A 23,197-nucleotide genomic window follows, 5' to 3' on the forward strand; every position below is an offset into this window, starting at 1 on the left:
TGCCCAAGCCACGACGTCAAAATCATCATAGGAGACTTGAACGCTCAGGTTGGTCAAGAGGAGGAGTTTAGACCGACTATTGGAAAGTTCAGCGCTCACCGGCTGACGAACGAAAACGGCCTACGACTAATTGATTTCGCCGCCTCCAAGAATATGGCCATTCGCAGCACCTACTTCCAACACAGCCTCCCGTATCGGTACACCTGGAGATCACCACTGCAGACAGAATCACAAATCGACCACGTTCTGATTGATGGACGGCACTTCTCCGACATTATCGACGTCAGGACATATCGTGGCGCTAACATCGACTCTGACCACTATCTGGTAATGGTTAAACTGCGCCCAAAACTATCCGTCATCAACAATGTTCGGTACCGACGACCGCCGCGGTACGACCTAGAGCGACTGAAGCAACCTGATGTCGCCACTGCATACGCGCAGCATCTCGAGGCAGCGTTGCCGGAAGAGGGTGAGCTCGATGGGGCCCCTCTTGAGGACTGCTGGAATACAGTCAAAGCAGCCATCAACGACGCAGCGGAGAACAACGTCGGGTATATGGGTCGAAGTCGACGGAACGATTGGTTCGACGAAGAGTGCAGACAGATTCTGGAGGAGAAGGACGCAGCGCGGGCGGTCGCGCTGCAGCAAGGTACCCGGCAGAACGTGGAACGTTATAGACGGAAGCGGAAACAGCAGACCCGCCTTTTTCAGGAGAAGAAACGCCGCCTGGAAGAAGCGGAGTGCGAGGAGATGGAACAGCTGTGCCGTTCTCAAGATACACGCAAGTTCTATCAGAAGCTCAACGCATCCCGCAAAGGCTTCGTGCCGCGAGCCGAAATGTGCCGGGATAAGGATGGGAGCATCTTGACGGACGAACGTGTGGTGATCGAAAGGTGGAAGCAGCACTACGAGGAACATCTGAATGGCGCTGAGAGTACAGGCAGTGAAAGTCAAGGCAGCGGAGGAGATGACTACGTCAGTTCAGCGGACGATGGAAGCCAACCAGCCCCCACCTTGAGGGAAGTTAAGGATGCCATTCAACAGCTAAAGACCAATAAAGCAGCTGGTAAGGATGGTATCGGAGCTGAGCTCATCAAGATGGGCCCGGAAAAGCTGGCCACTTGCCTGCACAAACTGATAGTCAGAATCTGGGAAACCGAACAGCTACCGGAGGAGTGGAAGGAAGGGGTTATATGCCCCATCTACAAGAAAGGCGACAAACTGGAGTGTGAGAACTTTCGAGCGATCACCATCCTTAATGCCGCCTACAAAGTGATATCCCAGATCATCTTCCGTCGTCTGTCACCATTAGTGAACGAGTTCGTGGGAAGTTATCAAGCCGGCTTCGTTGACGGCCGCTCGACAACGGACCAGATCTTTACTGTACGGCAAATCCTTCAAAAATGCCGTGAATACCAGGTCCCAACGCACCATCTGTTCGTTGATTTCAAGGCGGCATACGACAGTATAGACCGCGTAGAGCTATGGAAAATTATGGACGAAAACAGCTTCCCTGCGAAGCTTACCAGACTGATCAAAGCAACGATGGATGGTGTGCAAAACTGTGTGAAGATTTCGGGCGAACACTCCAGTTCGTTCGAATCGCGCCGGGGACTAAGACAAGGTGATGGACTTTCGTGCCTGTTGTTCAACATTGCGCTAGAAGGTGTCATGCGGAGAGCCGGGTGTAACAGCCGGGGTACGATTTTCAATAGATCCAGTCAATTTATTTGCTTCGCGGATGACATGGACATTGTCGGCCGAACATTTGCAAAGGTGGCAGAACTGTACACCCGCCTGAAACGTGAAGCAACAAAAGTTGGACTGGTGGTGAATGCGTCAAAGACAAAGTACATGCTTGTGGGCGGAACCGAGCGCGACAGGGCCCGCCTGGGAAGCAGTGTTACGATAGACGGGGATACCTTCGAGGTGGTCGAGGAATTCGTCTACCTCGGATCCTTGCTAACGGCTGACAACAACGTTAGCCGTGAAATACGAAGGCGCATCATCAGTGGAAGTCGGGCCTACTACGGGCTCCAGAAGAAACTGCGGTCGAAAAAGATTCGCCACCGCACCAAATGTGTCATGTACAAGACGCTTATAAGACCGGTTGTCCTCTACGGACATGAAACATGGACAATGCTCGAGGAGGACTTGCAAGCACTCAGTTCTAGAGACGGGTGCTTAGGACCATCTTTGGCGGTGTGCAAGAAGACGGTGTGTGGCGGCGAAGAATGAACCACGAGCTCGCCCAACTCTACGGCGAACCCAGTATCCAGAAGGTAGCTAAAGCCGGAAGGGTACGATGGGCAGGACATGTTGCAAGAATGCCGGACAGCAACCCTGCAAAGATGGTGTTCGCTTCCGATCCGGCAGGTACGAGACGGCGTGGAGCGCAGCGAGCGAGATGGGCAGACCAGGTGCAGAACGACTTGGCGAGTGTGGGGCGTATCCGAGGATGGAGAGATGCAGCCTCGAACCGTGTATTGTGGCGTCAAATTGTTGATTCAGTGTTATCTGTTTAGATGTTAACTAAATAAATGAAATGAATTGATGCCCTGATGCTCTGGACAAAATTTCAGCCAAATCGGTCAACGTTTGGGCGGTGCTAAACTCGTTGGAAGTTTATATGGAAAAATGTATGCAGAAACATCCCAATACAGTGATTTGCAGTTGGACGGCACAATTTACGATCAAGAACCATAATACTCATTCAGTTCTTGTAAAATAAAATACAGAATGTTATGCTAAAAACCGCGAGTAGATTAGAGTTTATTAGGCAAAGATATTAGCATTTTGCTGGAGTGTTGCAGGGGTGAATTTATTTCTTTTCAAAGGTAAAAGAAACGAAATTTGCTCAAACCCCACTTCACAGAAATACTAATAACTTAGCCGGGCAAACTCTAATCTTCTCGCGGTTTTCAGCATACCATTCTGTATTAAATTCTCCATGATCTGAATGAATATCATAGTTCTTCATCGTAAGTTGTGCCGTCCAACTGCAATTCACTGTTTTTGGATGTTTCTGCATACATTTTTGCATATAAACTTCCAACAAATTTAGCACCGCCCAAACGTTGACCGATTTGGCTGAAATTTTGTCCAGAGCATCAGGGCATCAAATAGAACCGAATAAGAGGGCGGCCCATCAAAAAAATTGAAAAAAGTTTTTCCCATACTAATTTGAGCCACCCTACTGCACATGTTGTAAAACGGTTTCGCAGTTCGGTTTTCCCGTAATTATTAGGTACTAATTTAGGACGTAAGTTCACTTTCGTTTAATTGATCAATCGAATTCACTCAAAAATAGTATAGTATAGTAATAGGATTATTAAATTGAACAATATAGAATTAATTAATTGTATAAAACAGCAGCTATTCCGCCAAACCTAACTTTCACATAGGAGTGTGTTCATTTGTTTTGCTGATGTCACTGTTAGATCTGTCAACAATTCAACGATGCGCGTGGATATTACGCGCCGCTTCACTGCACTGCAGATCCAAAGGGCCTATCTCTCGTATTTCGCAACACCCCGACCCGTAATGCCTTATCTTTCAACGGCCTTACCACTCTGCAGGACGTCCAGCAAGGCTACTTTGACCGCAGGTCTCTGGAACACTCCTGATGCTGTTAAACATTTGCAACACGGCCTCGTAACCATCCATTACGAACCGCCTCGTCTACGATGACGACTGGATCTCCAACCTGAAGCGGGCGAACATCGTTGAACCACTTGGTGCGACGTGCTATGGTTGGAAGGTAGCCTTGGATCCACCGCTTCCAAAACTGGTTCAGAAGTTGTTGTAATAGCTTCCAGTTCACTCTTAACTGGACTTCCTCGGTAATGGGAATTCGCGATGAAGTGTTCGCACCACTCGAACTCATCAGCAGGAAGTTGTAGGGTGTGATGGCTTCTTCTGTTGAATCCTCCAGTGGTACAAATGTCAGAGGATGGGAATTGACAATCATTTCGGCTTCTGCTAGAAAAGTCATCAGTTCTTCGTCGTTCAAATGTTGCTGGTGGTTTAATGATTTGAACGCATCTTTAATGGACCGTACCTTCCGCTCCCATACACCACCCATGTGAGGAGCGGAGGGTGGATTGAATATCCACTCAATTTCAGCGTTGACGAACGTACTGGCTAATGTCCGGTTAATAGATTTTATCTGTTCGGCAATCTCGCGAGCAGCTCCCCGGAAATTGGTGCCGTTGTCACTGAATATTTGTTGTGGTGCCCCTCTTCGAGATATAAAACGGCGAATCGCCATTTTACATGATTCTGCTGATAACGTATGTACTACCTCCACATGTACGGCTCGTACAGTTAAACATGTAAATAGTGCCACCCATCGTTTTTCGTTACTTCGACGGCGCTTCACAATCAATGGCCCGAAGTAATCCAGACCTGTGAATGTAAACGGGCGAACGTATGGTGTTACCCTTGGATGCGGCAGAACAGCCATCTTTGGCACGGATGGCTTTGCTCTGTAGACTTTGCACCATATACATTGCTTCACGACCTTCTTGACCACGAAGCGAATTTTGGGTATGTAATACCGTTGGCGCAACTCGTTCACGACAGTATCGACGTTAGCGTGTCCGTAACGTTGATGGTATTTGTGGATGAGCAAATTGGTGACGTGGTTATCTCGGGGGACTATCACCGGATTTTGAAAATCCGTGGAATAATAGACCGAAACTTCGTTAATACGACTACGCATTCGCAGCACACCTCTTTCATCCAAAAATGGTGACAGATTTGCAATGGAACTGCTCTTTTTGAGGGACTTACATTCGTTTTTGGGAAGTTCGACGTTCTTACGCAGAATGTAAATCTCTTTGGAATATTCTGCGTATTGTACTACTCGCCACACACTTGCTTCTGCTGCTGCGTAATCTTTCTGCTCCAATACTGCCACCCTGCACCCGGTTGCTACTCGGTGCGAAGTTCGGCAACGATGAACGAAGTGGTGCAGATAGCTAAGGCTCTTCACAAGATCCTCCCAACGAGAGAACTTTGTAAAGTCGAAAACTGAATCACAAACTACTTCGTGATGTTGAACTGATTTAATCTCCTCTTGAAGCACTGTAAACTTGATCGGTTGGCGTGGCCACTCGTATTCCGGTCGATGTAGAAATGCTGGTCCCGAAAACCATGGACTTTCCGGGTCAAAACAAGGGCCGTTTCCCCATTTGGTACCCTTGTCGGCAATGTTTAAGTTCGTTGGGACGTAGTGCCATTCGTCAACACTTGTTTCCGACTGAATCTCAGCAACCCGAAAAGCTACGAATTGCCTGAACTTCCGAGGATCCGCTCTCAACCAAGCGAGAACGGTTGTTGAGTCAGTCCACAGATAGCGTTTCTGGATTGGTATTGAATGATTCTCCTGGATGCTCCTTAGAAGTCTTACTCCAAGCACTCCGGCGCACAGTTCGCTGCGTGGAACTGATTGAGGTTTTAGCGGTGTAACTTTCGTCTTTGCCGATACTAAAGCGCAACGCGGTGATCCGTAGTCGAAAATCCGGAAATATGCTGCAGCGCAATACGCCATGAGGCTGGCATCGACGAAAACGTGGAGTTCTAGAGAGGAGTAACTGACAGGGTCGTAATGTGGAAAATAGCACCTAGGAATTTTAACCTTTCTCAGGTTTGGAACTAATTGGACCCATCGTTTCCAATCCTCAAAATCCACCATTGTTACTAGATTATCAAATTTAACGCCGGATCTCCATGTGTCTTGAATCAGAATTTTCCAATGTACTCTATAAGTTGCTGCAATCCCGAGTGGGTCAAAATGACTCATAACCACACGAAGGACTTGTCTTTTTGTGGGAACGATGCTTCCAGACAGTAACGGGCGAAGATCTTCACGGAATTGGGTGTCAAATACGAACAAATCGTCCTTGGGGTCCCACATCATCCCTAAAACTCGTTCGGCAACTGTGGACTTCTCCACTGAAAAGAATTTTGCTGTATCGTTGACGTCGGCCCCGACCCGTCGTAAAACCTCCTCAGAATTTGACTGCCAGTTGCGAATCTCGAAGCCAGCCTTGTCGAAGATCCAGCGCACTTCTCCTACTAGCCGCACAATTTCTTCCACTGTATCTCTACTGTCCAGAAAATCATCTACGTAAGTACAGTTGATAATCGCCGACGCTGCTTCTGGATACGTTCCCTCAAACTCTTTGGCATTGGTGTTTTTCACATGTTGTGCCAAACACGGAGAACAAGACGCCCCGAAGATAACAACGTCCATGACGTATACTGTAGGCATTTGCTGAGGGTCGGATCGAAACAGAAACCTTTGAGCTTGTCGATCGCTTTGTTTCATTAGCAATTGGTGAAACATTTGCCGGACATCACCAACTGCTACGTACTGCCGTTGCCTGAAACCGCAGATGACTTTCAGCAGTGGAGTCAAAAGATCTGGTCCCACAAGCAACATAGAATTAAGCGAAACATCTTTTACACGTGCTGCTGCGTCCCAAACTATGCGAAATTTCTCGGGTTTGCGGGGGTTCTGGACGATTCCCAATGGAAGATACCAGACGCGACTTGGATTAGACTGCCGCAGTTCTGTTTCGGAAGCGATATGAGCATAACCGCGCTCCAGATACTCGTTTATCTGCTCTACCACCTTTATTTTCAATGCAGGATCCTTGGCAAATTTCTTCTCTAAACAAACTAATCGACGCTCAGCCATTTTGTAGCTACAAGGAAACTCGAAGTTGTCACTTTTCCACAGAAGTCCACATTCAAACCTCCCCGACTCCGTACGCTTGGAAGTTTGTGCCAAAATATACCTAGCACGTTGATCTTCGGAGGACTCTAAAAGGGGCATAGGATTCACTCCGATCGACTCTACAGCAAAGTAGGTGTTGACAAGCTCGTGAAGCGCCTCATCTGCCTTACAATTGCACATGTGGAACATCATGTGACCGGTGCGTTGTGTTTCCTTTTGTCCACCTCCGAAAATTGTCCACCCGAGTCTAGTTTTGGCTGCAACTGGTTCTCTTATGCGTCTTTCGCGTTTGTCTAGCGTCAATTTCAACGTCGCATTATCTAGACCTATCAGAATTCGTGGAACTGCTTTCGAAAAGCTCTGAACAGGAAGGCCCTTTAAATGTGGGAACTGCTGGCAGATTTCCTCGTAATCAAGGCTTTGCGCTGGTAAGTCAAGGTTAGGTACTGTTTGGACCTCCGAAATGGTATATTCCGGCCCTCCATTTACGCCGGAAATGCATAGCTTCACTTGTCTTGATGTTGGCTCTTTTCTGGTCACGCTTCCTGTCCATTGAATGCACAGCGAACTGACACTTCCGATCAAACCAAGTTCATTAGCAATATCCTCTTCTATCAGCGTGATGTTAGATCCGTCATCCAGGAACGCGAATGTCGTGATAGACTTTCCATTGTTAGAGAGAACAACTGGGACCACTTTAAACAGCACGCCTGCTTGTCGAGAACAATGAGCTGAGATAATTCCTGATGGACCTGCTTGTACATTACTAGTAGCCTTTGTATTCGATGATGGATGAAGCAGCCTATGATGGGTTCCTTTACAACCGTCGATTTCACAGAATTGCTTTGATCTGCACGGCCATTTCCCATGACTTCCCAAGCAACGTTGACATAGTTTCAACTGATCGACGAGACGCCTTTTTTGGTCCATACTGAGGCCTACGAATTTTTCGCAGGTCCGTAGCTTGTGGTCACTTTTGTCGCAGGCCGGGCATGGCTTGGCAACGTAAGGTTCGGATTTAGCATGATACTCCTTTTTGGAATTGGACAGCATGGAGCCTCCTTTTTGTTCAACGGTGTGTGCATTAACAAACCCACCTTTCTCCTTCCTATTTCGTCGATGTTCGTCTGGATGCGAATCAATAGGCAGTGATACTTATAACCCGCCAACCCGCACGTTTCCCGGGGAAATAAGATAGGTGGTTTAAGCGCCACTCCTTTCGGAGACCACCTTCCAGATATAGGGCTGCCCGGCCGCTGAGACCCCCAGGGAATGGGTATAATTACTCCCGTTTTCAGAGAGGGGACGAATCGGGTGACGTAAGACTGGGGGTGGGGGCAGCAGGGACAGCAGGAACAGCATGATGTCCAAGGGCTTGACGACCCCTCCCCAGCTGTCTGCGAGTCAGGAGAACTGCCTAGGGCGTGGTGGGATTTAGCAGTGGGCTCTGCTAAAATCCCTCCCAAAAAACCACAAGTGCCCGTAAGCGGACTCTATCAAAGCGACTGTGTGCCGCTTTAAAAGCACAAGCCCAGGGAGGGAGTGCCAACTGGCATGTGGAGTGTCCCTACTTCGGTAGGGTAGTGCGTGAGCTGCTTCGGCAGGGAGTGAGTGATCTGTTTGTGCTGAGGCAGGAGTGTCATAGCGAGTCGCCGCCGCTATGGCCACCTCGAAGCGCAGCAGAAGTCTGAGTATGGACTGCACATGCTAAGGTAAGAGTGTCGTAGCGTAGTATCGTTGATTAGTCCCCACATACCGCTATCGACACCTCGAGGCATGGCAGTGGAGTGTTGGAATAAGTTGTGGAGTGTACCTACTTCGGTAGGGTAGCGCGTGAGCTGCTTCGGCAGGGAGTGAGTGATCTGGTTGTGCTGAGGCAGGAGTGTCATAGCGTGTCTCCGCCGCTATTGTCACCTCAAAGCGCAGCAGAAGTCTGAGTATGGACTGCACATGCTGAGGCAGGAGTCGAGGTATCCCATCGACACCTCGAGGCATTGCAGTGGAGTGTTAGAGTGAACACCCGAAAAAGGGTCACATGGAGCGAATGGTCTTTGGAGAAGCTGCTTCGGCGGCAGGGTAGCAGTGGGTTGTACCCACACACCTACAGTTGTGCACATGTGGTGCATGGGGAGTGTCCCTGCTTCGGCAGGGTAGCGTATGGTCTGCTTCGGCAGTGGTGTGATTGATCTGCTCGTGCTGAGGCAGAGTGTCGTAGCGCAATATCTGTAGGCCCAGGCAGTTACCGCTATTGACACCTCGAGGCATGGCAGCGGCGCGTCCGGGAGAGCATCCAAGTAAGACTCAAATGGAGTGAATGGGGTGCGAGCACCCAAGTCAGTCTCGCGTGGGACGAGTGCCTGTGTGAGCGATAATGAGTGAGTACGCTTAGTACTGCCGTCCCCCCAGAAGTAGTACTGCGAGGTAGTTCCTGGGGAAACGATGGTGGAGCCAAGGGAGTTTAGTCGGTATTACCTGGATGGTCGAGTCCGACTCTCCAGTACACTTCCGTGTGGTAGTTTGGCAACTACAATGCACGTGTACTGGGTTAGTGTGTAAATGCTTTCAGCCTTGTACAAAAAAAAAAAAAAAAAGAGTGGGGGTGGAGACAATATAGGGGGAAAAGGGGAAGGGAAATCGATTTACAAGCGTAGGAATTAGGCGATTACGAAACAATACTTACGCCCGTTTATCATCACTGGATGACCTGAAAGAACCTGCGAATCCTGCTATAAAAGAATAGGGAGTTATCGTGGTTGTTTCGGGGAACCGCCCCAGCAAAATATAATAAATAATAAAATAAATTAACGACCGATTAACATGCTAAACTTTAATCAATTTTTATTCTCGCATTGCGTTCGGGATAGATTTTTACGAAAGGCGTATCGCCTGCATTTATGTTACCAGCATGGACAAACACGACATAACATTACAAGTGTTCCAACAGTATCATATTCATTTACATACATATATTTCTTCTCTTCATACTCTATTGCCTAGGCCTGCTGTTTGCTTTCCCTTACTACTCTCTCTCTATCTAACCTCTGTCTTCATTCGGGGCGTGTGTTGAGTTCTATGCGTGCAGTGTGTTCATTCCGGGTCGGTTTAGGTGTGTGTGCTCAGAAGCGTGGCTGTCAGCGCAAGCGCGGGGACTAAGGACAGCCACGTGAAAGTTTCGATTAGCACGCTACTTACTTCGATTGCTTCGGTAGCGGCGGGAACTGAGCCATGCGCATGGACTTACTTAATAATCATGCATGATTTACTCACGGTTTGCGTACGCTTGATGGGGATTTTACGGGAATCAAACGGTCGTTCATTCGAACGGACGCGTTGATTGATGTTCACGTCGATGACGTTGACGCAGATGATTCCCTCCGGTCTGTGGGCTTCACGCGGCGGCGATGAACGGGTATGGTCGTCGCGGCGATGAATTGTAGACGATTGGCGCAATTTTGCGATGAATCCGGGTATCTGCTAGCCTTGCCTAGGGCGCGATGAATGTTCGCAAACCCTCTTCCGGTTGACGAACTTCCGGGAAAACCCTCGTAGCTGACGGTGGGGTCAGAAGCGATCGTTGACTTTTGGTGTGATGTGTACGGCTCCGCAGAATGCCACAAACCTGGTTCAAATCACGTGGTGTCGTACGACGACACGATTAACACACACACAAATTGCACATAAATTTGACCAACTAATTACCTGCACAATTTTAACCACACGCACGAAGCTGCTAATAACTTTACGCAATATAACGTTGCACTCAACAAGTTACACTCAACAAATCTAAACGGGAAAGACTTAATTAAAATTAATCAAAGACAAGCATGCTAATATAAACCTTTAACAACACATCACGGCGCGACACTTAAAAATCGATCACTCCTGCCTCTTCCACTAGCCAGAACGAAGTGATCGATCGAGGTCAATTTTTCCTCAGATCAAGGTGCGCATTATTAATTAGTTTCGCAATCATAACCTTCGGGAAATCCGGAGCGGAAATCCGAAGGTTGAATAATTCCCACGCTCGCGAAACGACCAAGGTTAAAGGGAGGGGGATTAGTCTTCGCCGAAAGGCTTACATCAAACGGCTCGCTAAATCTGAGAGAGTGGATCCAAGTTCAATATCCCCTGAATGCATTCCTCCGGGGTCATTGGACAGCGACGAGCGTGCAAATTTCATATTTGCTGTTATCGCTTTTCCCTTTTGGGCGGTTAAAGCATGTGCGAGTTGGCTAGAGTAGGAACTCATTTAAATGACTGTCTGTGGGACGCTACTCGTGAATATGAACAAGATTCATGCAGTGGGTGAACTTTCCAGTACTAGACTGGTTCAAACTAATCTAATAATACGGATAATTTATACTGAAGATAATAATACGAATACATTTAACGAACGGCCATGCTCGTTACATACTTTATAAGCAGCCGTTTTGATTTAGGTGACGTAATCACTGAATGCTTTCAGCACCTTTCAGTGAAACCTGTGGCACTTTCTGCGTTTGAAGACCCCAATCCAGTCGAAGACTTGGCGGTAGTTTCCCCACCAGCTCTGATGGCTACATCGAATTTGACAAGTGGTCTTGTAAATTGGCTCCTTCGATAAATGTTACGAGGTTCCTGACTTCTCTACAAAAATTTATTAGCGTTTCGAGCTTATTAACGTTTGGCGGAGGCACTTGACAAATCTTCACAAGCAAGCAATGAACCAGCTGTTCCGGGCGATCACATTCCTCGCGAAGGGTTTCAATGATCTCTGGGATCGCCGCCGGCAGAGTCAATATGCTTTGAACTTTCTCCCTGGCAGCACCTACCAAACTTTTTTGCAGTCTGTTCAAGTTCTCGTCTGGTTGAATCCCACACATTGCCGTAGTGGACTCAAAAGCGTTGATGAACATAGCGGGTCTCCTGAGAATTTAGGTAGCTCACGTGATACCACTTGTCGGGCAGCCAATTGATGAGCACTCAATATTCCTTCTGCGGGCTGGGCACGGTAGAAGCTCGAAGCTTGCAATGGAAGTGTCTGTTGCGCAGAATGTCCTAGGCCGGGTTGTATGTGTGATGCGTATGCTTCTGAAGCGTTTCCTGCAGCGGTGCCCGATTGCTGGAATGGTGCATTCTGTGGCACCTGCCCGGACCATCCAGGGTAGTGCGACGGTTGGTAGAAACTCATCGAAGAAGGACCGCTGATCGGCTGCACGACTGGGTTTGTTGAAAACGGCTGATGACTGTCCACGAAGGTAACATTTGTATTTCGCTGCCACTGTGCCGGAAACGATGAAGCTGGCGCTGGTGAAGCATTCTGATTCAGTGACGGAAGTAAAGAGTGACCGGTTTGTGGACCACAGTACCGAGAGTGCTGACGAATTTTCTGCTGCATACTGGGCTGCTGTACATCTATTTCTTCTGCTTGAACTTGGTTTTCACAACGGACATGCGTAGATACTTGACTTTCCAAAGGATTCGCGGCTGACGGCATGGACTCTTTCGACCCTGACTCTATTGTCGGTGGAAGTTGTCGTTTAGTCTGACACGATGGATGTTGTTTCTGTTGTCCTTGTTGGAATACGTTATGAACACGCACTGAAGAAGATTGCACAGACGAATGGATTGCATTAGCATTTGTCATCGATTTCGGTTGGCCGATTGTGGCTTTTCGGTGCGAAGACTGACGGCGTATCACTTCTCTCTGGAAGCACCGATGTGACAACGTTTGTGCCTGAAGGATGATTGACGATTTCCTGGGCCATCGGAGGATCATGAGGAGGAACCGGCTGAGCTGGTAGGAGAACTCGTTGGTCTGGTACCGCTAGAGTGATGTTCTTGGTGGAAACAATAGGAGTCGATGTTGACGCACCTGGATGCTGGTCCGCTGTCTTCTCTGGAGTATCTTCCGATTGATTGATCCACGTACGTATTTCGTTCCTGTAGCTGTGTCGACTTCTTCCACTGTGCCGACTTCCGAAACTACCCCTTACCTGCCTTTCTGCTTGAATTTCGGCCTCCAGCAGGTGTTTTTCGGCTAGAAAAACTCGTTCCCGTTCCGCTTGTTGCAGTAGGAGCCGATCGTCGAGCGCTTTCGATTCCTCTAATTGTCTCAATCGTAAACGAGCACTCGAGCTTCCGGAGCTTACGGATATCTGACCTAACCTCAGAAACTGGAGCTGGCATGCACATTGGATAGCTCGGATAGTTAGGAAACTAATTTTCGAGGATGTTGTAAAACGGTTTCGCAGTTCGGTTTTCCCGTAATTATTAGGTACTAATTTAGGACGTAAGTTCACTTTCGTTTAATTGATCAATCGAATTCACTCAAAAATAGTATAGTATAGTAATAGGATTATTAAATTGAACAATATAGAATTAATTAATTGTATAAAACAGCAGCTATTCCGCCAAACCTAACTTTCACATAGGAGTGTGTTCATTTGTTTTGCTGATGTCACTGTTAGATCTGTCAACAATCCAACGATGCGCGTGGATATTACGCGCCGCTTCACTGCACTGCAGATCCAAAGGGCCTATCTCTCGTATTTCGCAACAGCACATAATACGCAATTTGAAATCCAGAACAGTTTGGAGGTCCTAGAACATCTGCATCAAACAAATTTGAACTGTACGCAAGGGCTCTAGGGCCTTGTGTGGACTTGCTTGGTTGATTCCGGTTAGATGTCAGGCGTAGTAGACCTGCTAGACTAAATTATCTAAACTCCACTTAGATTATTGTAATAACTTTTTTAACTTATCTGAACATGCAATCATGCAGACATGCAAGTGATTTCAACACCGTCAAAGCGATGATCCCTTTACCACTTTGTAACCAAATAATCTCGGAATTTTTACAATCAAACTACAAACACCAGAAACCAATCGAGTTGAGAACTACAAATGCAACACACGAGCATTGCGAATACAAATCTACTGTCGACCAGTGTAATGATCCGAAATCCGCATTACTGGTAATTAATCGGTTCTTTCTTCTTCTTCTTTCGTGGCTCTACATAACAATTGGAACTTGGCCTTCTTTTCAACCTAGTATTCTGTTAGCATTTCTACAATCATTAATTGAAAGCTTTTCTATGCCCACTATTGCATGTATGAGTATGTATTTTGTGTGGCAAATACAACGGATACACAATGCCTAGAAAGTTGAGAATTTTTCCCATCCGGAAACATCCTAGACCAGAACGAGAATCGAGCTCGCCACCTCCGGATTGGCAATCCTACGCCTTTGCTCGCAAGACTAACTGAAGACCCACAAAAGGATGTTTGTACGAGACGAATTTTATTTAAAGAGCAAGTTTATCATTCATTCGCATGGATGGCATCAGTAGCACAGCAGTAAAGTGAAATTTTCTCTCAAGGGTTTCATTCTGCCTTCAGCATCATGCATTTGAAAAGTAACAATTTGCACCAAAGTATTTTTTCATGGCTTTAATTTATTGGATATACAGATGTTTTCATTTTGAACGGAAAGGTACAGAAAGATTGCTATTCCAAAGGATCATGCTATTTGAGAGGAAGCTAGACTTATTCATGTAAAGCAGTGCTTATGTTTAACCAAGTTTCATTCTTGGGTGTTCTCATCCTTTTTCGGATTACAGAGAATCAATAGATATTCCTGCTCACTCTCTATGTCAATGCGAACTATAACACAAATCTGCAAACTATTGCATAGCAAAGTTTTCAAGTTCAAATGTTTATGGTGGAGTTTTGAAAAAATATGATTGCATCTGTCAGCGATGGGACACCTGTCAGGAAAACCTGTCCTTACCCTATTAATTTTTTAAGCCGCACAACAAAAGTGAACCCCTTTTTACCCACTCTATCGTTTGGAATGATGTTTCGAATTATCTTCATCCGAAAAAAGGCTCGGTTTCCATCCAAACATACTTTAACAATGGACTGGTGGGAGTTTGGCTGTTGTCATAAAAGCTCTCGATGCCTGATTTCCAATTATTTCGTTCGATCAGTACACTCATCCACCATTTGAGCTGCGTTCAAGTAGGCATACAAACAAGGATCACACCGCAACCAACCAGCAGTTTCCCGTTTTGGGAACCACCGAACAAGCAACATCCGATACCCGACATTGTGTCCCCGGCGGATTCATGCTCCCAAGCACACGTGTTGAGCCCGTGAACAAACAACTGCGAGATATCGGAGCTGCCAGTAGTGCTTGAATATGGACCCGATTATCCCTTTCTCAGTCCTTGGCAACAGCACCTGGCGCGGTTTGAGACTTTACAGCCAACTGTGGGGCAATATGTGGTTGGAAGTCGAAACAATGGATTCGTCCATCGCATTTGTGTTGACAAAATAATTTTGCATAGATCTTTTTTTATGGATAAATCATAACATAAATGCAAGAACAATCAAGAACGAAAAGTTTAGTTTCTATTTGCTGGCACCGCATTCCATAACTGCGCGGTTTAGTATTCATAAAACAACTCCACAGTTATTGATTGCAAAACTAATCATTCATGCAGAATCCTAGACTCGACCAACATTCTAACCTGTTTTGAAAGGCTTCAACATTGTTTTCAATGTGATAAATATTTGTTTGACATCCGCAAACAAATTTTGGTCAGCAACCTTCAGCCAATAGCTCGTAGTGCATCTGCGTTGTTTGTGGAAACATTTTTCCGGCCGGGGACCACTTGCGGAACAATACAAACCCCAGAACGAACGTGTTGAGTGTGGTGAACAGATGACGACAAGCTGAATGGCTTTTGTTCGGAAGAACGGTTTGTAACCAAAGCATGGTTTTGCCAGAACCCGAAAGCCGTGTAAAATCATCTTCGCGAGCTGAGTGCCTGATGATGATGGTGGCATGACTCCGTGCAACATGCCAGTTGTAGTGGTTTCGTGCCAAAGTCAAAATCCCAAGGAGGGCCAACTACTTGATGGCGTGACAAGATGGGTGAGGTTTATTGGAATTCTTGGATTGTCAGCGACAAAATTGTGGGAAACGTATTTTGCATTCGAAATACAATCCCGAAAATGATTTGGTTGATTTGGAAAATAATTCTTTTGCAAAAATACTGAAGTTTTGAGCTCGACTTTATCATTCTCGTGTATTTTGTAAATGCTTTTGGCTAATTGTACAGTGGAGTGAATAATATTGCCAACATTTAATTATAGCAATATTATCAAAAATATCAGAAGATTAGATTTTGGTAATCGTTGCCACTTGGGAGTTCAAATTGCTGTTTTATGGGCATTTGCTTCTTTCTCTAGAATTAATTAAGGCTCCAAATTTCATCATACCATCAATTCGGCAATAAACCTCAGCTCCTATGTCTGAATTTTCGATACCTGTATTTGCCGTCTGATGGAAGCATCCAGTCTGCTTTATTAGTGCCTCTTGAGTTTCCAGCAAACAATTCTCCCCGCTCCCGGAAACGACCAGCTCAAGCACCAACTGCAAACAGCGGCCCCCATCGCGTCGTCTAGCGCTTCAAGCGGTTAATTCAATTTATGTCGTCTTGTAGTTTATGGATTGAGCTCGGTTGGCTGGCTGCCAGAGCCACGGCCCGTAACTCCAGCGCTGAAGGGCTCTGGCTGGTTCAGACAGACAGAATATAAAAGTGCGTCGTCGTCTTTTGTCGGCTGGATCCAACCCGACATCGCCAACGCAACGACATAATAAGCCGGTGTTGATTCAAAAACAACATCCGTGAGAAAATTAGAAAACTTGATTAGTCTTTCCAACGGGGGCAGTCGAGCGACGACCGGCTGAGGCTGTAGGCCCTCGCGTTCGCTGATTTTCACTCAGATGGGTAATAAAGGAACAAACGGCGAACCTATGGCAGGATTTCCTCAAGCATGATTCACGGTCCTGATAACAGCTTGTATATTGTTTACTCTCGAATGCACATTTAATTGGAAGTTGATTGCGTTTTTAACTACGGCAGTAAAATCAAATAAGAGAATGATTTTAAAAAATCGAGCTCAAGCACATTGTGTGAAAATAATTTCCATCGTGTTGTCGATGCTTTAAGCTGCTTGACCGATTTTTGTTTGCTTATTAATTATCTTATCTTAAAAGTTATCATTTCTGGGTTCAACGAGAGTCATAATGTTTTACAAATGTAGCACATAAGCGACTACGTAGCATGTTAAAATCCGTACAAAATAAATCCATGTTACTGCAAAAGTCCTTCAACAAATTCGTTTGGTTTAAAATTTTATGAAAATTTCATTGAAATTTAAACGGGATAACAGATCAAAATTTGGTGGGAAATTCACTCGAGTAAATTCCGGATGATTTTTCTACTTTGTTTATGTGAGAAACTGGTTACCGCTTTTGTTGTTACCAAACCCAGTCAACAAACTACGTATTCTACAGGACTTAGTTCTAACAATATCATTCATAATAAGAAAATATTTCTTATGATGGGAAACATCTCCTCTTGGAAAAAAGGTTCTGTTTGACGCCCTAGCAGACGGATGGAATGGATCGCGAGAGAAAAAAATCTACTGGCGTGGTAGAGTTAATTGGAATAGTACTAAACTAGTCTTATGGAAGTTCATAAATCTCGCTCAACTTTTCAAAAGGACCTAAGCAACATTTTTTTCATGATTTAATTTGAATAGTGCAATCTATAGACTAATATGACAGCTTTTGATTCCGGTACTCAAATTATTTCATGAAAAAAATGTTACTTAGGTCCTTTTGAAAAGTTAAGCGAGAAATGTTGTTAAGGTGGATCTCGTCAAAATTCAATTTCAAATCTACCTCAAGCGATGGTGTCTCTAAGTCGGTGCAGTGACATACATTGTCTGGGTAGTTAATAGGTTAGTTGATTAGTTTGAGAGTTTGAATGAGGCTCTATCTAGTATAATAATACATAAATTATTAAACTGATCTTTGGAATGCGTTAAGCCAAGGCCTCATTGAGTCGGGCACCTAAACATGTAGGTTACTCGCAAAATGGGTTTGTTGAGGGGCCTGGATACATGCTCAAAGCGTCCCCATTCTTAAAGGATCTGACATTAGTGCAGGAAAATTATTGCACTTCAATTTCAAGTCAAGTGGACAATATTTATTTTTTTAATTTATTTAAATCAAAAATATGTCTTTGTTTTAAGATGTGTGCTATTAGGACAGTTGGCTTATAAGGCAAACTGTTTTAGCAAAATAATTAAATCCCAACTGTGAATGCTTTACCGATTTTTTTGTTCCGTCTCTCGAGTAAGTAATTTATATTTTGAAATCAATTTCTGAATATATTTGAAAAAACACTTGCTGAGCTCAGCAAAGCAAATATTTCTGAGCAAACATTACGAGCATCAGTTAAAAACGATTCTTATTCTATTATTCATAGCTATTGTAACTCTGGGGTGTTGTCGCCTCGCTGCATAGTGTTTAGTCAAATTGTTTAATAAAAACGTCAGGTATTTTCAAACATTACGAAAATTTAGTTTAATGTCTTGATATTATTTAATACTGTATTGTAAAATCCTTATTGTGGAATTCTTGAAACTTCTGAGAATATTCGAAGAAGTATCGTTTAAACGTTCATTTATGAATTTCTTCGAAAAATACTCCAGAAATTAGTTCGGAAATAAATCAAGATATTTAATTTAATATAATTAATTTAATAATAATTTAGTTTGATAATTCCTCCAGATATTCCTCCAAATTTTTTTTTTAAAACCTTAGAAGATTATTTTAGGAATTCTTCCTAAAACTTGTTTGAATCTTCGGAGATTCCTTACAAAATTTCTCCGAAAATTCCTTAAGAATTTTCATTACAGATTTTTTTTAGAAAATCCTTTACGAATTTCTTTCGGAAATCGCTAAAGGGATGCTTTCGGATTTTGTTCTACGAATTCCTAAAATCTCCTTCGGAGACTTTTTGAGGAATTCCTTTGGGTGTGCAAATTCCTCAAGGAGTTCCTTAAAAATTTCATTCGTTCTTTTGAGAATTTCTTCGGAATTTTTTTTTTCTGAGAATTTTTTTTGAGAAAATTTCCTTTTGAAATTGTTTCGGCATTTATTTAATGAATCGCTGGAAAAAGTTATTCTAGATTCATTCAAAATTTGCCTAAGGAATTTCTTCCGAACTTCTTCCAGCAATTTCTTTAAAACATACTTCGGGAATTCCTCCAGAACTTCCTGCAGGAATTTCTTCGAAAATGCCTTAATCTTTCCTAAAGTATTTGTTTGTTTGTTGTTTATTTTTGGATTTTATTTTTATTTTTGAAAATTCAAAAAGTAACTAGGGGGAATGACGGCTTTGGCAGGTTTTGTTCTATTATTGGCAGGGGTTTTTTTATGACTGACTAGGCTCAAATTTGGCCTAAACATTCTTTGCATATCAAAGAATATTGTGGCCAAATTTCATAAAATTTGGTCGACAAAACCCCCCTGCTAATAATAGAACAAAACCTGCCAAAGCTGTCTTTCCCCCTACATCTGAAACAGCTTCATTTTTAATAAATTACAAAGGATCTCCTGGAAGATCTTCCGAAAAAAAATCTGGAGAAATATCCGGAGGCATTTTTATTTGGCAAATAGGCAAATTTTTGGAGGCGTTTTTAAAGAAATTTGTGTTGGGTTTAGTGCAGGAATTTTCAAATAAACTTTTGAAGGGAGAACCTGAATGGATTTTCGAAAATAATTCCCAAAGGATTTTCTAAAAGATTTTTTAAAGGTGAAATACTTTCCCAAGGAATTTCCAGAGGATTCGATAAAGGTATTTTTGAAGGATTTTATGATGGAATTTCCGAAGGAATTCTCAAAGATAAATTACGAAGAAAATCCTAATAGAATTTCAGAGAAAATGCGTACTGTTTTTTTCTGATGTAATTCCTAGGTTTTGTCAAGGATTCCTTTGGAATTTTACCCAGTAATTTATTCACAATTTCCTCCAGAGATTCCTTCGAAAATTCGTCCAGGAATTCCTTTGGAAATTGCCTCTACAAAAACTCCTCCGTAAACGAATTCCAGAAAGTTCTTCGGAAGTTCTTCGGATATTCCTTAAAATTTACCTCAGGGATTACGTCAGAATTTCCTCCTAAGGTTCGTTCTTTTGGAAATTGCTTTAGGAATTGCTTCATAAAATCCTTCAGGAATTTTTGCGTAATTCCCTTAGAAATTCTTTCGGATCAGAGTCTCTTAATTCTCGTGTATACATGGATGAGACAGTGTGCCATGAGCTACAAAAGTTCACGTAGCACCGATTCTGTGCGACGAGAGAAGCTAGCGCGCGCATAAAATAACTAAGTGAGCGTGTCTCAATGCACGTCTCATGAGACTCATCTCATGCGCTAGGAATGCATAGCTGGCGTTACTTAGGCGACGATATTATTGAATGAAAATTTCCCGCCCAAGCTGTTTTACGCATCTCCGCTGTTGTTTGCAAAAGTTTACCATGGCAAACAGCGCATGAGCTGATCGCATTGAGATGTCTCAATGCGACTCACCAATGTTAATGTGAGGTACACAAGCTTCGTGAGACTCGCGCGCGCTAAATTTTATGTGCGCGTAGCAGTCGGTGCTCAATCTCATCCTTTTTTGTACGCGTGCATGATGTCTGGATATATCTTCCGAAAATCATACGCAAATTCCATTTGAAATATCGACGAAAAATATTTTAGAATTCCTCTAAAAATTCCATCAGAAATTCATTTACAGATTCCTTCGGAGTCATTGACAGTTTGCTTAGGAATTTATTCAGAAATTAATACGGAGGATTATTTTAAGAATTCCTTCGGAATTTTTTTTTAGAAAAAAAAAACGTTGGAAATTTTATAGAAATTCCTCTAAAGATTCCTTAGCAAGTTCTTTGACAACTTTTCCTGAAATTTCCATATGAATACTTTCAGAACTACCTTAAGCAATTCCTTGGGAATTACGGGTAATCCTTTGAAATTTTTTTGCTAACTTTGCTAACTCAATAATTCCGTCACAACATTCTCCATTGCTTTTGATTTTTTTCGAGAGTCTCTTTAGAAATTAATTCAAAGAAATTTCTTCGGAAATTGCTTTTGGGAATCATTCGGAAATTCTTCTAGGAATTCCCTAGAACATTTTTTTTCGAAATTTACTAAAACGATTCTTTCTGATTTTTCTGCGGGAATTCCTTTCTTGTAAACTATTTTTTAGTCGGTTCTACCGGGAAAATTATAAAATGGCCAAACCTTTGTTCCTTATGACGAATAAACAAGTCTACATTAAGCAAGGTTTTTTTTTATTCCCTTGGTGTGATTTATGGGAAGTGAAATCAATGTGGGATCAATAGTGAAGTTGGCCAAGTTCGGAAGAATTATTTTACACTAAGTTCTTTCGAAAATTCATTAAAAAAAATTTGAAAGAAATGTCTTTATGAACTCTTTGCGCTATTCTCTCGGAGAGTCCTTTCTGAACCTTTTCGAAAAATTTTTCACCATTTTCTTCGGCATTTGTTTTAGGAATTCTTTCGGTAACTATTTCACTCCTTAATAAATTTCCGAATGAAATCCTGAAAGAATATTCTACGGTTTCACATGTGGTTTTACTAAAGAAATTTCCCATCCCAGAACCTTAATGGTTTTTGAAAAAATGCCTATATGAGCTTCCGCAGAATTTCTTACAGGGTTTTACAAAGGAATTTCTAATGAACATTAGAAAAAAATCGTAGTTTCCTCCGAATCTCCACCATCTCCACTCCACCAAGACCTTTTTTGGCATATTTAACAACTTTTGAAGAAAATATTCAATTTGGTTGGTCATCGTGCCCCAGTCTTACTCAGCCAGAGCTCATTTTAGTTATGTTGATCATCTATTAGGATTTGTGCATACAAGAACGCGAGGTGGGGAGTAAACTGTCCATTGTGGTTGTCATTTGCGGACTCCATCGTGAATGCCCTTCCAGGATCCAAGGGCCACAGCAGGTGAACGAAGTAGCACTGCAAATTTTCTAAATATACTAGATAGATATGCAGCCGCTCAAACATTACCCAATTGTATATGTAACTAAAAGAATAGTAGATATATTGAGAAGTAAATCGACTGGAGTTTATCAAAATCCTGAATTGGGAAAACTTTTGGAAAAAACACTTTTTGGAAAAAGTTAGTCCTATGACACCGAAGTCTAGTTCTCAATACTGCTCAAGGGCTACGAAAAGTGAAGCAGGATTCGTTGTTAAATTTTGATTCATCAAAATCAGAGAATAAAAAAATAGTTTTAATTTAAATAACATCTTGAGATCAGGTATTTATTAGTGTCGCTGGTAATTTACTACAGAATGTGCTGTTTGATGATCGACAAACATAGAATATTACAATTTTATTCCACTGAAGTCGATTTTTATTCGGGCGATTTGTACGGTGTGAATCAAAACCACGTGAATTCTAAAATACGCATTAAAATTGATTGTTTTGCCATTGATTTTTTCATCCACGCCGGTTCACGCCACCGCCGCCGATAAAAGCCAACGGCGCGCCGCCGTGACGCCGCCGCCGATTATATGACCGGCGCACAGGTCTAGCGCCAACGCGTGATTGGGTGGCAGCCAATCAACGCAAGGATGTGCAAGCTGAGGATAAAAGGCCGTTTCTTCAACTATAGCATCATCAACGTGCACTGCCCACACGAAGGGAGACCCGACGACGAGAAAGAAGCGTTCTATGCACAGCTGGAGTAGACATACGATGAATGCCCAATGCGGGACGTCAAAATCGTCATTGGTGACATGAACGCTCAGGTAGGAAGGGAGGGAATGTATAGACCGGTCATCGGGCCGGATAGTCGGCACACCGTATCGAATGATTTCGGTCAACGATGCATAAACTTCCCAGCCTCCCGCGGTATGGTAGTCCGAAGCACCTTCCCCGCAAAAATATCCACAAGGCCACATGGAGATCACCTAACCAAAAAAACGGAAAACCAAATCGACCACGGTCTAATCGACGGTAAATTCTTCTCCGACATCACGAATGTGCGCACTTACCGCAGTGCGAATATTGAATCCGACCACTACCTCATTGCAGTATGTCTGCGCTCAAAATTCTCGACGGTGATCAACACGCGTCGGAGTCGTCCGCCCAATGTCGGCTACAAGACGATAGACTAGCCCAAGACTACGCGCAGCAGCTAGAAGTGGCACTCCCAATGGCGCAGCTAGGCGCAACATCTCTTGAAGATGGCTGGAGAGATATTCGATCCGCCATTGGAAGCACCGCAACCGCTGCACTAGGCACGGTGGCTCCGGATCAGAGAAACGATTGGTATGACGGCGAATGTGAGCAGTTAGTTGAGGAGAAGAATGCAGCATGGGCGAGATTGCTGCAATACCGCACGAGGGCCAACGAGGCACAATACAAACGGGTGCGGAACAGACAAAACTCGATTTTCCGGAGGAAAAAGCGCCTCAAGGAGGATCAAGACCATGAAGAGACGGAGGAACTGTACCGCGCTAATAACGCACGAAAGTTCTATGAGAAGTTGAACCGTTCACGTA

The 23,197-nt window shown here is 43.9% G+C and overlaps 1 protein-coding gene and 1 long non-coding RNA gene across 4 annotated transcripts in view; one reads left to right on the forward strand and one right to left on the reverse strand.

Annotated features, from left to right (window-relative positions):
* Positions 1–23,197, forward strand: part of LOC134212017 (transcription factor mef2A) — a 356,530-nt gene that overhangs the window by 35,735 nt on the left and 297,598 nt on the right. The window lies entirely within an intron of this gene.
* LOC134212011 (uncharacterized) lies at positions 10,125–10,680 on the reverse strand. The gene is made up of 3 exons (XR_009979178.1): positions 10,587–10,680; positions 10,448–10,531; positions 10,125–10,367 (listed from the first exon to the last, which is right to left on the reverse strand). It is a non-coding gene; the product is annotated as an uncharacterized LOC134212011 (long non-coding RNA).

The sequence above is a fragment of the Armigeres subalbatus genome, chromosome 1 (assembly GCF_024139115.2).
Source record: "Armigeres subalbatus isolate Guangzhou_Male chromosome 1, GZ_Asu_2, whole genome shotgun sequence".
NCBI classification, from domain to species: Eukaryota; Metazoa; Arthropoda; class Insecta; order Diptera; family Culicidae; genus Armigeres; species Armigeres subalbatus.